Below are 12,523 nucleotides of genomic sequence, written 5' to 3' on the forward strand. Positions count from 1 at the left end.
TTATGATTAGAAAACTTTTGGGAACACCTACCCTTATGATGTATGCGTCCGGGTCAATTAAATTTTAACTGTATTGTGCAAGAGAAGGATTTTAATTTCTCCAAAATGAATCTTACTGCGATTTTCTTGTTAAATCATTTGGAATCCTAAAACAACTTGTCTGGTTTTTGGTTGCACAAACAAGAAAAATCTGGTTCTCTTGTTGCTAACTTCCATATCAGTTCTGGCTGCAGACTGTTGGTTTATTTGGTATTTCATTTCATTTGGGCTTATACATTTTATTATTTTACATTTTGGGTTCAGGCTGCATAATGGAATTCTGGTAATTATGCAAATACCCTTTCTTTTTATCAGGGCACTGGCATTTTACCTTCTGGAATTCTAGATTTTCTTTTATTGTTTTGGCTTCCACTAGTCAATATTTTCTTTGTTTATGGACTGTTCACCACATTATTTTGACTTTAAATTTATTTGTTTATTCATTGGATTATTTATTCTGTCCTAAATAAAAACACATTTGACATAATATCCAATATGATACCTAAAACAGCAAATTGGAGATTTGTGATGAGAAAACTACCCTTATGATCTATCTTATGGGAAAAATGAAATTTAAGTGGGAGAGAAGAATTTTAAATGTCTCTAAAACAAGTTTAACTGCAGTTTTCTTATTAAAATCATTTGGAATTCAAAATCAGCAATCTTGGCCTGTTTTGGGTGCCGCAGACTAGAAAAAGCTGGTTCTCTTGTTACAGAGCTCCATATCAGTTCTGGCTACAGCCTCTTTGGCTGTGGTGGTTTTCTTTTTCTTTTTTTTTTTTTTGTATTTTTTCATGTATTGCACTGCATTTTGGTTTATGAATTTTATTACGTTACATTTTGGCATCATGCCAGATAATGGATTTAAGTAAACGGATAAATGCTCTTCTTTAATCAGTGTGTAGGTTTTTTACCTTCTGGAATTCTAAGTTTGTTTTATTGCTTTGGCTTCCAGCTGCTGCCTTTTTCTTTGTTTATGGGCTGTTCTGCACAGTTTTATGATTTTTAAATTTATGATTTTTTTAAATTTTATGATTTTTAAATTTATTTATTTGTGTATTCTGTCAGAAAAACACACTTGTACAGAAAAACCCAAGAAATTAGAGTTTTATGATTAGAAAACTACAAGGAACACCTACCCTTATGATCAATGTGTCTGGAAAAGTGAAATTTAAGCCTTTTGTAGTAGAGAAGATTTTTAAGTCTCACAAACCAAGTTTGACTGTGATTTCCTTGTTAAAATAATTCAGAATTATAATTTGTAGTAGAGAAGATTTTTAAGTCTCACAAACCAAGTTTGACTGTGATTTCCTTGTTAAAATAATTCAGAATTATAAAGCAACTTGACCTGTTCTGGGTGCAACAAACCAGAAAAATCCAGTTCTTTTTGCAAAGCTCCATATCAGATCTGGGAACAAAATCTTTGTTTCTTAGTATTTTGGTAATTTTATTCATCAATTGCATTTCCTTTTGGTTTATATTTTAACTATGTTACATTTTGCCTTCATGCTGATAATACAATTCAGGTAATTGGATTAATTTTCCTTTTTAATCAGGGTTCAAGCATTTTAATTCTTCAATTCCAGGTATTTTTTTTTTGGCTTCCAGCAGCTGCATATTTCTTTGTTTAGGGACTACTCCCAAATTTTTCCTTGTCTTAAATTTATTTGTATGCTTATTTATTTATTCTATGAAAAACAATACATTAGAAATAGTATCACTGTCGATACAAAGAAACAACAAACTGTCATTTTATGATTAAAAAACTGCAGGAAACACCTACTCTTATGATCTACTTGTCTGGAAAAATTGAAATTTAAGCCCTCTGTAGAAGAGAACGTTTTATGTTTCCCTAAATTGAGATTAACTGAGGTTTTCTTCCCAAACTCATTCAGAATGCTCAAGCAATTTTCCCAGATTTGGGTGGCACAAACAAAAAAAATACAGTTCTTTTGTTAATCACCTCCATATCAGATCTGTCTAGAGCCTCTCTTTGTTTGGGTTTTTTGTTTTTGACAGAATAAATGAACAAATGAATAAACAAATAAATTTAAAACCAGAAAAAATCTGGAGAACAGCCCATAAACAAAGGAAAATATTCTGCTGGTAGCCAAAACAATAAAACAAACCTAGAATTCCTGATTAAAACAACATCATTAACCCAGTACCTGAATTCCATCATCCAGCATGAAGCCGTAAGGTAACATAATAAAATTTATAAACCAAAATGAAATATAGCACATGAAAAAATGTAAAACAAACAAACCAAGATCAGTATCCAGATCTGATATGGAAATTTGAAACAAGAGAACTAGATTTCGCTGAGGTTTTTTTTGAATTTTATTTTAAAACGTATTTGAGAAACACAGAGACACACCACCACCACCCCTCCTACCTGCTGGTCCAGGCCCCCAAATGCCTACAAAGGCCGCCCAATCACCAGAGGGTCTGTTCCAGCCACACCTGACCCCGCCTCCACCCTCCCCCACCCAGGCAGGTGCTCCGCGACCACAACTGCCTGCAGAAGCTGCTGCAGCACCTGACCTCGCACAGCCTGACCATTGTGAGCAACGCGTGCTGCACGCTCTGGAACCTGTCGGCCTGCAGCACGCGAGACCAGGAGCTGCTGTGGGACCTGGGCGCCGTGGGCATACTGCACAACCTGGTGCACTCTGGGCACAAAATGATCGCCATGGGCAATGCCGCTGCGCTGCACAACCTGCTGGCCTACCAGCCCGCCAGGCACCAGGCAGCCGCCACGGCCATGTCCCCCGGCACCTGCGTGCCCATCCTCTATATGTGCAAGCAGCGGGCACTAGAGGCAGAGCTTGATGCCCGGCACCTGGCGCAGGCGCTCGGCCACCTGGAGAAGCAGGCCCTGGCCGAGGCGGAGGCCGAGGTTGCAGCCGCCGCCAAGAAGCCACTGCTGCCCCTGTGGCACCTGGACGGGCTGGCGCGGTACTACGCCTCCGACTGGGGCTGCTTCGAGGACGACCACGACGCGCCCTCCCTGGCCGCCACCACCGCGGAGCCCGCCAGCCCAGCCATGCTCTCCCTCTTCCTGGGCAGCCCCTTCCTGCAGGGCCAGGCACTGGCCGCACCCCGCCAGCCCGCCGCAGTCTGGAGCCCGAGAAGGAGGAGGGCAGCAAGGCTGTTGTGGCGGCCAAACCCAAACCAAGCTGGTGCTGGCGGTCCGCCGAGCGACCATCTGATGGAGGACATCTCGGCCTTGCACACCTCGTCTGACTACAGCTTCAGCCTCAGCTCCGAGGATCCCGGGCAGGAGGTGCGCAGGGGTGGGGTGGGGTGGGGAGGGCAGGCGCATCCCCTGCTGCTCAAGGCAGCTCATGCCAGCCTGTCAGACGACAGCCTCAACAACAGCAGCAGCAGCAGCGCCGGCTACTGCCCGCGGGAGCACATGAGGACCTGCCCGCTTGCCGCGCTGCCCAAGCACTGCAAGGAGCTCCTGGGCGGGCAGCCGCGGCCCGCTCGGCTCGACCGTGGGCCCACCCGGGATGCCGCTGGCGCCAACGCCCGTGTGCGCACCATCAAGCTGTCGCCCACCTATCAGAACGTACCTCTGCTGGAGGCCGCGGGCAGGGCAGGCACCAGGGATCCTGGCGGCCCCCAGGCGGCCCCCAGGGCCTGGAAGCAGCACTGGCTGCCGTCTGAGGGCCTGAGCAGGTGCCCGAGAAGCTGGGAGCTGGCTGGCCGGCCACGGCCAACAGGGCGCTGCAGAGGCTGGTGGCGCAGGAGGGGCCCCTCTTGCTGACCCGCTGCAGCTCGCTGTCCTCGGCCGGACTCCCCGGCCCCAGCGAGGCCAGAGACCTGGACAGTGAGTCCTCCCTAGAGGGCCTGGAGGAGGCCAGCCCCAAAGAGGCGGAGCTGGACGGGGCGTAACGCGGGCCCCCGCCCATGGCCATCCAGGCCCGCCGGCGGGGCTGCGGCTGGCGCCTGGGCATGGAGCTCCTCGGAGAACTGTGTGCAGGAGACGCCGCTGGTGCTGAGCCGCTGCAGCTCCATGAGCTCCCTGGGCAGCTTCGAGAGAGCCCAGCCATCGCCAGTTCCATCCCCAGTGACCCCTGAGGCGGACTAGGCAGCAGCATGGTGAGCCCCAGGGAGCTGCCCAACAGCCTCGGGCAGACCATGCCGCCCAGCAGCAGTAAGACGCCGCCGGCCACGCAGCCAGGCCAGCCCAAGGACAGCCAGGTCAGCCTGCAGTGGGAGAGCTACGGGAAGCGCTTCCTGGACATCCCCAACTGCCGGCAGCCCTGCCGCCTGCCTTCTGAGCTGGACGCCTGCAGCATCCGCTTCACCGTGAAGAAGCTGGACGAGAACTTCTGCGCCTCCAGACTCAGTGCGCTGGCCCTGCACGAGCACTACGTGCAGCAGGACCTGGAGCTGGGGCTACTGCTGCCCACCTGCCCCGACCTCCGCGCCAGCCACTGTCAGTGAGAAGAGGCCGCCGGACGCCAGGAGGGGCCGGCACCCGCGGGCTCCCGCACCGCACAGCCGCGGACCAGGAGCTGGAGCTGCTGCGCGAGTGCCTGGGGGCGGCCCTGCCCGTGCGGCTCTGCAAGGTGGCCTTGGCGCTGGAGCCCGACCGCAGGGCATTGCCCATCCGCGTCTACATGCTGGTGCCCGCCCCGGCCTAAGAGGACGACTTGTGCACCAACTCGGCCGAGGGCACTCCGGTCAGCTTCTCCAGCGCCGCCTCCCTCAGCGAGGAGACCCTGCAAGGGCCCACCAGGGAGCAGCCCGAGGCCGGCTGGACAGGCGGGAGCCCCCCGGCCTCGCGGCCCCAGCCAGCCAGATCTCCAGGAACCGGCTCAAGGCCGGGGGCGATGGCCGGAGCCCGGAGCAGGGCCGGGGAACAGGCAGGAGCCGGACCGGGCTGGAGCTGCCACTGGGCTGGCCCGCAAGTGCCCACTTGGACCAGGCTGGGGGGAGGGGGGAGGCAGTCCCTGTGCCTCAGGACGCCCACCAAGGAGGCCGTGTACTGCCTCTATCACTCTGAGGAGGCGCCGTCCTCGGCCGGGCCGCCCCCACGGCGACTGTCCACCATCCCATGGGCCCTGAGGTGGGGCGGGAAGGAGGCCCGGGCCCCAGCCAAGGCGGCCTCTCAGGCCCAGCCGCCCCCCCATCCCAGCCCAACCCTGGCTGATCACCAAGGAGACCCCCACCTTGCTATTCTCTGAGCTCTTCTGCCAGCTCGCTCAGCGATCCCGAGCCCTGTGAGCGGCCGGCCAGGACAGCCACCTGGGAGGCCCGGAGCCCACGGTCCCCCAGGCCCTGCGCCAGGGACCACAGCTCCCCCAGGTCGTGCTCAGAGGAGGAGCTCCTGCACTGCTGCATCGGCTCAGCCCTGCCCAGGCGCCGCAAGGCCCGGGCTCTGGGCAGGACTAGTGGCCGGCAGAGGCACCCCAGGACTGCCTCGAGGAGGTGGCCGGCTCAGACCAGGCCTCGGACCTGGACAGCGTCCAGTGGCACACCATCCAGGAGGGTGCCAACTCCATCATCACGTGGCTGCACCAGGCGGCCTTCTCCAAGTCCGACTCCTTCCCTCCCTCCCTCCCTCCCTCCCTCCCTCCTTCCTTCCTTCCTTCCTTTCTTTTTGACAGGCAGAGTGGACAGTGAGAGAGAGAGACAGAGAGAAAGGTCTACAATTAAATAGATTTAAAACCAGAAAAAAATGTAAGGATCAGCCCGTAAACAAAGAAAAAATCGTTTGCTGGAAGCCTAAACAATAAAACAAACCTAGAATTAAAGAAGAAGGTAAAATGTCTGTTTCCTCATTAAAAAATATTAAATCCAATGACCTGAATTCCATTATCTGGAATGAAGGCAAAATGTAACATATTAAAATTTATAAACCAAAATGAAACAATATATGAAAAATGCAAAAACAAACAAACAAAGAGGCTGTAGCCAGAGGCTGTAGCAGGATCTGATACAGAGCTTTGCAACAAGCAAATCAGATTTTTCTGGTTTGTGCCACCCAAAACTGGCCCAGTTGCTTTAGCATTCCAAATTATTTTAACAAGTAAACCACAATCATACTTGTTTTTTAGAAACTTAAAATGCTTCCCTTATACAAAGGCTTAAATTTCACTTTTCTCAGACTCATGGATCATAAGGGTAGTTGTTCCCTGGAGTTTTCAAATCATAAAAAGACAATTTGTTGTGTTTTTGTATCATAAGCAATACAAAAGTCAAATGAGTTGGTTTTTTTGACAGAATAAATAAATAAACAAATGAATAAACAAATTTTAAGTCAGAAAAAAGTGGGGAATAGCACATAAACAATGAAAAATTGGAACTGGAAGGTAAAATTACTATGTACTGATTAAAAAAAGAAAATTAAGCTAAATACATGAATTTTGTTATCTAGCATGAAGCCAAATTGTAACATACTAAAATTTATAAACAAAAATGAAATGTGATTCATGAAAATAATGCAAAGCAAACAAACAACCAAACCAGCAAAGAGGTTGTAGCCAAATCTGGTATGGAGCTATGCAAAAGGAACCAGATGTTTCTGGTTTGTGCCACCTAAAACCTTTCACATTGCTTTAGCATTCTAGATGATTTTAACAAGAAAACTGCAGTCAAACTCATTTTAGAGAAATTTAAATTCCTTCTCTTCAACAAAATGCTTAAATTTCTCTGTTCTCAGACACAAAGTTCAAAAGAGTAGGTGTTCTATGTAGTTTTCTAATCATGAAACTCCTACTAGTTGTGTTTTTGTTGTTTTTGACAGAATAAATGAATAAACAAATAAATATAAACAAGATATAAGGTAGGGAACAGCCCATAAATAAAGGAAAAACATCTGCTGGAGCCAAAACAATAAAACAAACCTAGAATTCCATAAGATAAAATACATGTGCCCTGATTTAAAAAATTATCTAGTTACCAGAATTCCCTTATCCTGCATGAAGCCAAAATGTAACATAATAAAATTTATAAGCCAAAATGAAATGTAATACATGAAAAAATACCAAAAAAAAAAAATAAATAAACAGAGGTTGTAGCCAGAACTGATGTGCAGCATAGCAAAAAGAGATTCAGATTTTTCTGCTTTGGGCCACCAAAACCTGGAGAGGCTTCTTTAGCGTTCTGACTGATTTTAATAAGGAAACTGCAGTCAAATTCATTTTGCAGAAATTTAAATCCTTTTCTTCTTCAAAAGCCCTAAATCTCACTTTTCCCAGACACATATCATAAGGGTAGGTGTTCCCTGCAATTTTCAACTCATAAAATCAATATTTATTGAATTTGATTGTATCACAAGAGATACTATGTCAAATGTGTTGTTTTTGACAGAATAAATAATGAATAAACAAATAAATTTAAAACCAGAAAAAATATGGTTACCAGCCTGTAAACAAAGGAAAAGGCAGCTCCTTGAAGTCAAAATCAACAAACAAACCTAGAATTCCAGAAGGTAAAATACCTGAGTCCTGATAAAATAAAAAAATTAATTTATTTCCTGAATCCCATTATTGGGTATAAAGCCAAAATATAACATAAAAATATTTATAAAAAAGTGAAATATAATTCATGAAAAAATGCAAAAAATAAACTCATTTTGGAGAAGCTTTCAATATTTCTCTTCTACAAAAGGCTGAAATTTTATATTTCCCAGACAGATAGATCATAAGCATAGGAGTTCCCTGTAGTTGTGTAATGATAAAACTCAAATTTTTGTATTTTTTAATCATAAGGGATACTATATCAAATGTGTTTTGTTTGACAGAATCAATAAAAACAAACAAATGAATACACAAATAAATAAATTTACAAATGAGACAAAAAAAAGAGAAAGAAAAAGAAAATGAGTTCACCTCAGACCTCAGGTTTCCCTTTTAAAATAATCGGGAATGCTGCAGCAACACTTCATTAGCTGGTTTTGGGTGGTAAAAGCCAGAAAAATCCAATTCTGTTGCTACTAGTCATGATTAACAGACCAGGCCATATTTTCTTTCCTTTCTTCTTTTTAAAAATTTTTGTGTTGTATAAAGGAACGCCTCAGGCAAACTCAATTTCAATAACTGTGAAATCCTTCTGAACTGAAAAAGACTTAAATTTAACTTTTCCCAAATACACATATCAGAAGTGACTATATTCTCTGTATATTTCTAATAATAAAATTCAGATGTGGCATTTTTTATCTTCATTTATTCCATGTCAAATATGTTGTTGTTGATGACAGAAAAAGTAAATAAATATATTTTAAAAAATAGGAATCTCTGAGGGTAAAGGCACATAACCAAAAGGATGAGGAATGGCAGGGAGACAAAACATAAAAAAAAAAAAAAATGAGGAATCCAAATGGTAAAGTGCATGTGTCATGATATGAAAAATAAGACTAAAATAAGCTAAAATAATAAAAGACTAAAATGTTTTAAAAATTACACAATAAAATGTACCACATGAAAGTTAAAACAAATAGAATGAAAATGTGGCCTGTTCTGTTAGTCATGGTTAGCAGCAATAGAACTGGATTTTTCTGGTTTCTACCACCCAAAACCAGCCAATGAAATGTTGCTCCAGCATTCCTGACTTCTTTAAAGGAAAATTTGAGGCAAACTCATTTAACATAACGGTGAAATCAGTCTATATTGAAAAAGGCTTAAATTTAAATTTTCCCAAATACATGAATTAGAAGTACAGGTGTTCTCTGTGTATTTCCAAGAATAAAATCTCAGATTTTCTTTTGTTTTTGTATCTTATGCTGTACTATGTCAAATATGTTGTTGATGACTTAAAAAACATTATCTAAAAAAAAATTTAGATAATTACCTAAATTATCTAAAAAACAAAACAAAACAGGGATCCATGAGGGGATTGGCACATAGCTAACAGGATAAGACAGCCACCAGGAAGACAAAACAATAACAAAACTGAGGAATCCAAAAGATGAAATGTGTGAGCCATGATTTAAAAAAAAAAAAAGACCACATATTCAATTATATGTGCTAAACCATCACACAGAAAGCCAAAAAATAACACTAAAGTTTAAAAAAACTTCAAAATAAAATATACCATAGAAACAAAAAAATAAAATGTGGCAAGTTTTATTCATTGTGATTAGTAGTAACAGAAATGGAGTTTTCCAGTTTGTACCACCCAAAATTGGCTGATGAAATGTTGCTGTAGCATTCCTGGTTTTTTTTTAAATGGCAAACCTGAGGCAATCTCATTTTCAAAAACCATGAAATCCTATTGAATTGAAAAAAGGCATATTTTTAACTTTTCCCAAATAGATATATAAGAATTATATGTGTTTTCTGTATATTTCCAAGAATAAACCTGAGTTTTTTATATATATCTTAAGGTATACCATGTCAAATGTGTTGCTGTTGAACAGAAAAAACAAATAAATGTATTGAAAAAAACAGATTCCATGAAGAGAAAGGCACATAGCCCAAAGAATAAGGGAGGCAGCACTAAGTAAAAATAATAAATAAAAAACTGATAATCCAAAAATGAAATGCATGAGAGATGATTAACAACAACAATAACAACAAAACAAGACTACATATCAAATTAACTGAATCCACCATGAGGCACGAAGACAAATAAATGACAGACAACTGACTGAACACCAAAAAGGAAACCTGTTGAAGTGAAATGGACACTATGGGAAACGGTGACTTGATCAGCATAGCCCTGACTGTTAATGAACAACTTAATACATTATCCCTCTTAGTAGTTTTTTTGTCTGTTCTACATAATATGACTGGTTTAATTCTGTAATTAATACACAGTTATTCTTAAGTGTTGAAAATTAACTGAAATGTGATCCCTGTTAAACATAAGAGTAGAAATAAGAGGGGGAAGAGATGTATAATTTGGGACATGCTCAAGCTGACTTGCCCCAAATGGTAGAGTTAGAAACATACCAGGGGATTCCAATTCAATCCCATCAAGGTGGCATGTACCAATGCCATCTCACTATTCCAAGTGATCAATTTCAGTTCACAATTGATCATAATGAAAGGACTAAGAGTCAAAGGGAGCACATAAACAAGTCTAGTACCTGCTAACACTAACCGATAGAATAAATAAAGGGGAAAGTGGTCCAACATGGGAAGTGAGATACTCAGCAGACTCATAGAATGGCAGATGTCCTAAATAGCACTCTGGCCTCAGAATCAGCCCTAAAGCCATTCGGAGCTGGCTGAAAAGCCCATGAGAGTATTTCAGGCATGGAAAGCCAAGACACTCTGGCAAAAGATCTCTGCGAGTAAGATCCCAGTGGAAAGAACAGGTCTTCAAAGAAGGAGGTACCTTTCTCTGAAGGGAGGAGAGAACCTCCACTTTGACTATGACCTTGTCTAAACAAGATAAGAGTCGGAGAACTCAGAGGGCTTCCATAGCCTTGGAAACTCATGACTGGAGCATAGGGAGATTACTGATGCCATAGACAGGAGTGTCAATTGGTAAAGTCAACATCAGGAGTCACTGTGCACTTACTCCTCATGTAGGATCTCTGTCCTTAATGTGCTGTGCATTGAGATTTAATGCTATAATGAGTACTCAAACAATATATTTCACTTTGTGTTTCTATGGGGGTGCAAACTGTTGAAATCTTTACTTAATGCATACTAAACTGATCTTCTGTAAAAAAAAATAAAAGAAATTATCAATTCCCAACTTGACTCTCACTGGGATTAAACATGACAATAGGTCTGATCTGATTTCATCATCATTAAAAAAAATCATCTGTTATTTTTCACTTTATGTTTCTGTGTGGGAGCAAACTGTTGAAATCCTTACTTAATGTATACTAAGCTGATCTTCTGTATATTAAGATAATCGAAAATGAATCTTGATGTGAATGGAAGGGGAGAGGGAGTGGGAAAGGGGAGGGTTGTGGGTGGGAGGGACGGTATGTGGGGGAAGCCATTGTAATCCATAAGTCATACTTTGGAAATTTATATTCATTAAATAAAAGTTAAAAAAAATCAAAAAAATCTTAAAAAAATTAAAAAAAATAGTGTAAAATAAAATATACCACGTGATAATTAAAAACTGAAAAGAAAGAAAATGTGACGTGGTCTGTTTAGTGACAACTGAACTGATTTTTCTGGTTTATACCACCCAAAACCAGCCAATTAAATATTATTCTAGCATTCCTGAATTTTTACTAAAAGTATAACCTGAAGAAAACTCATTTTCACTAGCTGTTAAATCCTTCTGTACTGAAAAGGCTTAAATTTAACTTTTTCCAAATAGACATCAGAAGTGTAGATGTTCTTGATATATTCCTAAGAATAAAATCTCAGATGTGTGAATTTCTTTGTTTTTAATGTTCAGTATTTCAAATGTGTTACTAATGACAGAAAAATAAATAAATATATTTTAAAAATGGGAATCCGTGAGGGGAACAGCCCATAGCTATAAGGATAACTACAGCTCACCAAAAATTTCACATAAGTGAAAAGATAAGGGAGCTGAAAGGAAGCCAAAACAATAAAACAGAAGAATCCAAAAGACTTGATGACAGAAAAAAATGAGTTAATATGTTAAAAAATGTGAATCCATGAGGGGAATGGAACATGGCCAGAAGGATAAGGGAATTTGCAAGAAGTAAAAACATTTAAAAAAGGAATTCAAAAGTGAAATTAGAGAGTCATGATTAAAAAGTTTTTAAAAAACCCATTATCCAAATATGAATTCCAAAATTGGGCATGAAGCCAAATAACAGACAGATTAAAGTATAAAAACAAAACAAAACAAAATATACCACACACACAAAAAGATAAAATGAAAGAAAAGTTGGCATGTTTTGTTAATCCTGTTTAATAGTAACACAACCGGACTTTTCCAGTTTGTACCACCCAAAGCCAGCCAATGAAATGTTGCTCTAGAATTCATGATTTTTTTAAAAGGAAAGCCTGAGGCAAACTCAGTTTCAAAAAAGTGAAATCATTCTGTACTGAAAAACGCTTAAATTTAACTTTTCCTTAGAAATATATCAGAATTCTAGGTGTTCTCTGTGTATTTCTAAAAATAAAATCTCAGATGAGGGTTGTTATTTGTATCTTAAAGTGTACCATGTCAACTGTGATGTTGTTGATGAAAGAAAAAATAAATAAATATATTACAAAATGGAAATCCAAGAGTGGAATGGCACATGGTGCAAAGGATTAAAGAGCCACCAGGAAGCCAAAACAATAAAAAACCTGAGGAATCCAAAAAGTTAAATGTGTGAGCAATGATTTAAAAAAAAATACCACATATAGAATTACATGAATTCCACCACTGGGCAAAAAAACAATTAAATAACAAATTAAAATTTTTAAAGAATCCAAAATACAATACACGACCCAAAAATTTCAAAAAAAAAAAAAAAAGAAAGAAAGAAAATATAGTCTGGTCTGTTAATTGTGGTTAGTAACAACAGATTTGGATTTTCTTGGTTTGTACCACAGAAAGGTGGCCAATGAAATATTGTTCGAACATTTCTGATTTT

General features: G+C 41.5%; 1 pseudogene; it reads left to right on the forward strand.

Annotated features, from left to right (window-relative positions):
• Positions 1-2,506: 2,506 nt before the first annotated feature.
• Positions 2,507-7,860, forward strand: LOC138844806 (adenomatous polyposis coli protein 2 pseudogene; annotated as a pseudogene).
• Positions 7,861-12,523: the final 4,663 nt, after the last annotated feature.

Source organism: Oryctolagus cuniculus, chromosome 12 (genome assembly GCF_051225735.1).
Source record: "Oryctolagus cuniculus isolate XC-2025 breed Fujian yellow rabbit chromosome 12, ASM5122573v1, whole genome shotgun sequence".
NCBI classification, from domain to species: Eukaryota; Metazoa; Chordata; class Mammalia; order Lagomorpha; family Leporidae; genus Oryctolagus; species Oryctolagus cuniculus.